General features: G+C 38.2%; 1 non-coding gene across 1 annotated transcript; it reads right to left on the reverse strand.

The window, feature by feature from the left end:
* Nucleotides 1-3,853: 3,853 nt before the first annotated feature.
* LOC149024011 (signal recognition particle RNA) lies at nt 3,854-4,145 on the reverse strand. The gene has a single exon (XR_016171972.1).
* Between the last annotated feature and the right edge of the window lie 221 nt (nt 4,146-4,366).

Here is a 4,366-nt window from a genome sequence, read left to right on the forward strand (position 1 = left end):
TGAAATAGGATGTTAGTGCATATGTGGATTGGAAGATACCCATATGCAATTGTGTTATAGGTTCTTTGACATATGCTTTGTGCTGCAGTGTTGCTGTAGCATCCACAACCCAAATTCTGTGGAGGAGAAATTGTTTCCCAACATTCATACCACTTCCTATAGTTCTTTCTAATGAATATTCTCCATTTGGGTATACATTGCTTGGGATATCACAGGGTTGTGGTATGGGACACATGCTTACTAATGCCCAGTAGTTCATGATTGTTGGATGACATATCTAGGGAGTCTAGATTGCATGGCTAAGTACCCCATACATGCTACTACCATTTCGGTAGGAGAATTGAAGCCGAATGACCCGTGATAATAGTGACGTGACTCTGTTTCATCCTACAGCGGTAACCAGTCTATGTGGAGATTCAGTAGTCCACTATTGATCATGCATTGGTAGGGTTGCATATGTTAGGGTTTGGGCTTATGGATATCCAAGGAGCGGCCAAGAGTCATGAGGGGTTATGAGAACATCCGCCCCAACAATATGTGGATGACCATAGGGTTAGGGAATGGAGTCCAACAACGGTAGCCAGTCCGTGAGGGTTTTCATTCCTAGGTAGGGAAAGATACTGAACCAAGTTGATTGGTGCCATAGGGGAAGTATCTGGACTACATATAGTATGTTACCGTATGACTTTGCATTGAATTAGAAACCCCGACATGCTCCAGTATTCATGCCAATGGCCGTGGTAAGAGAGTGTTGACCTAAACCTCAGCCATGGTTGATTTACGAGGACTGAATCCCTTTACCCGAGATCCTAACAGAGGTAACCAGTGTGTGAGGGATCAGAGTGACTAGACCTACCCAGAGAAGGGCTGGTGTTATATCTTAAAGCATATCAACCACATACAGACTTGCATAGTTAGATTCTAGATGCATTCATATATTTGCATAACATTCATTACATATATGCTTACTTGGATATTTTGTCGATATGTATGTGAGAAGTGTTTTCCTTACTGAGTTCGTTAGAACTCATTCCTTTTATTTGTATGTTACATTATATTATATTGATGGGTTTACCCAATAAGGTGAGGTTCTGTATGACTGGAGCAACTCCTATGAAGAGAATGTGGTATCGTCAATGGGAGACGGAGATGCATGTCATGAAACCTCTTGCAGATGGATGGAGTGCGCTTATAGCACCCAGTGATGACAGATCGCTCGGGATTTTGAGAAGGCTTTGGAGCAAAGCTGGAGAACTCCCTATATTGCTAAAAATGAAGCAAAGGCTATAACCCAGGAGCGAGTTACAAGAATAAAACTACTTTAGTTTATTTATTGCTTCCACTGAACTTGATAAATTTTGAAACTTGATTTCTTTCATTCTTCTTTTTTATTCATTTCTTTAGAGTATTTTGGACTCCTGTAATCCTTTTTAATTAATTATTTGAACTTGTTCTTGCTTATGATTATTATTACTTGCATTTATTATTGATGATAAAATCGAGGATCCTGTGACGGATCGCACCCACGGGTTGCCAGGCGGAACTGATACAAGCAGGTGGGGTGTGACAACAGAAGACTCCAAGGTTGTCCTTGTTGCACGATGGGGAGAGGTCCATTTTACTTAAAAGATAGGTTGCCCACAATCAAAGGAGATTGGTGGATGAGACATGATGGGGTTATTTAGGCTCCTAAGAAAAATTGGTGATCCCTAGTTCAAAGGGTAAAAAACAGTTGATGAAGGGGAAGAAGAGAATGGCTGAGGGAGGGGGAAGGTAGGAACGGGTAGGGTGGGCCAGATGTCTAGGGAGAAATATGGGCTTGGGTTGGAGGGATTAGAAAGGGCTTAGGTGAAGTAGGAAAAGGGAGTGAGGATTTAGGCGCACTTAAGAGGGAATCATACCTATGATAGTTGGGGTTTGGTTTAGGTTGAGACAATGTTTGGCATTGGGTTAGAGGCTGGGAGTGGGCTAATATAGGGAAGGAGGGGGATTAAGAGAGGGTGGGTAGTTAGTGATAAGGCCTAAGAAATTGGTTGTGGGGTTTAAGGGATGGGCTTAAACGGGGTGAAGGTGGGGGCCCCATTAGGAAGAGAAGGTTGGATAATTCTTGAGTTAGAGGGGGGGTGTTTGTGGTGGGCACCAATTGAGGAGATCAATTGATGAAGTAAGTGGTTTGAAGGGATAGAGGTAGGATCTGGATGAAGCAAGGAGGTAGGGGGTAGAGGAGGTTAGTAAATTGTTTATAGCAAAAGAGGTACGCAAGCTAGGGAGGGTTGAGCATATAGGACTGGGACCTAGGATGGAAGGAAGGGAAGGATTACAAGAGCTAGTCGTATGTGTTAACTTAGGCAAGAGGGTTTCCATATTAGGCATGGAGGAGGAACAAGGGATAGGTTTAATGAAAGAGGTGTTGTCCCTACTTAGTAAGGCTAGAGTACAACAATAGCATTGGCGATGACAACAATATTGATTCTACTGGAGGGGTTTGAAATTCCAAGGAGGCATCAAGACAGTGGATTTTTGGATTTTTTTATTAATTCCTTTAATTTTTAGATTTTTTTATTAATTCCTTTAATTTTTGGATTTTTTATATTAATTTCCTTCATTTTTCCACTTTTTTCTCTTCTCACATGTGAAATGTCACTATTTGCCCCCCCCCCAATATTGAGAACAATTTTTAAAGGTAAAATAATGGGTATAAAAGTCATTTCTAGTTAAAAACTAACTCCTTAATTCCTATTTATTCTCCCAATTTTTCTCTCTCACATCTTTTCTTCCTATTCATTCTCATCTCTTTCTATAAACGTGGATTAAAGGAAATTTTTGAAATTTTTTTTTATTAGATATTCAGAATGTCATTTATAATTAGAAACTTACTCATCAATCCTTATTTATTCTCTCATATCTCCTCTCTCCTCTTTTTTTCCTCTTTATTCTCTTTTATTTATTTCTTCCTATTTATTCTTCCCTTTTTATAAGCGTGGGTTAAAGAAAATTTGGGGAAAAATCTTCCCCACAATTAGATACGCTTTTTCTTTCTCAATTTATTTATTGTTTCTCTTTTTTCATTTTTTTTTGTTATTCTTTATTTGATTTTATATTCTTTGTTTCTTTATTTTGTTTACAATTTTTGCTATTTGATTTTATATTATAAATAAAATAATAAAATGTCTATTGTTAATAAGGTAACTAAGTACCATTGTTTTGCTCTCTTACCTTCAAAAAAATAAAAAATTTGGTTAGCATCTGACTTTTTAGGGTTGAAGCCAAAATAGGTATAGGTAAATTTTCATCAGTACAAAATAGATAAACTATTTGATTTTTTTTGTACTGATATAGGTAAATTTGGTGAATTATTTACCTATATCTTGTTGAAAAAAATATCATTATCAATATTTACCTATTTTTATCAAATATGTGTGGGCCCCACAAAATATATGTGGGTCTATTCCTTAATACAATAAAATAATTCATAGGTGGGACCCCCAATGGGTCTTATAAAGACCCACACAATATGTGTGGCAAAAAACCATTGATGTTTCCCCAATCTGGACTTTCATTTTTCGCCCCCCTGCCAATATTGAATCCTGGTTCCGCCCCTGAGAGGCAACAACATTATCGAGAAAAAACGTGACAACAAGGAGCCTTCAAGCCTAATATTGGGAATAATATTCAAGCCTAATTTGAAGCTTTTAGAAGATGTATGAAATTAATCATGGTTATAGTGTGGAATTAATCATCACAACATCTGTAGCTAAAAAGCAGGTATTTGGTCAAATGGAGGGGCGACCTTTTTCTACATGTCATGAATTAAGAAGAGATGGAGAGGCTACCTAATGAAGGTGTAAAAAAAGAAGGTAATTGTTTGATTGGGACCATCTCTTGGGGCACCTGGCTGAAGGTACGTCGATTTGTTATCCTTCCACCATCAAAATTCTCACTGCTCTGTGAAGCCAGCCTAGTGCATTACCCTCTACTATAGGAACCATGAAGCCTAGGCCTTCGCCCAAGTTACAAAGCTCAACTCCCAACTTGGAGAGGGCAAACCGGTTGTTGTACCCATCAACCCAACCCAACAAGAATTGAATCAACATTCAATCACCTAAATGCCCCACTGGTTACAAGCTCACGCTACTAAGCTAGGCAATAGATGATTGTAGAGCTTAGATTTATAAAGAGGCAAACATTTCGGTAGTTTTCAATGTGGGACTAAAAAGCAAGCATGTGAATTAAAAATTACCTTCTAGATGACGACTTTGGAAATTGGAATATGAATATTTTACTCTTTTTTATGACTCATTGGGACAAGAATATTTTATTCTTTACTCGATTGGACTTGAACATTATTTCTAAACAATAGCCATTT

The sequence above is a fragment of the Hakea prostrata genome, chromosome 2, assembly GCF_041222555.1.
Source record: "Hakea prostrata isolate BN-2017 chromosome 2, UWA_Hpros_2, whole genome shotgun sequence".
In the NCBI taxonomy this organism is placed as follows: Eukaryota; Viridiplantae; Streptophyta; class Magnoliopsida; order Proteales; family Proteaceae; genus Hakea; species Hakea prostrata.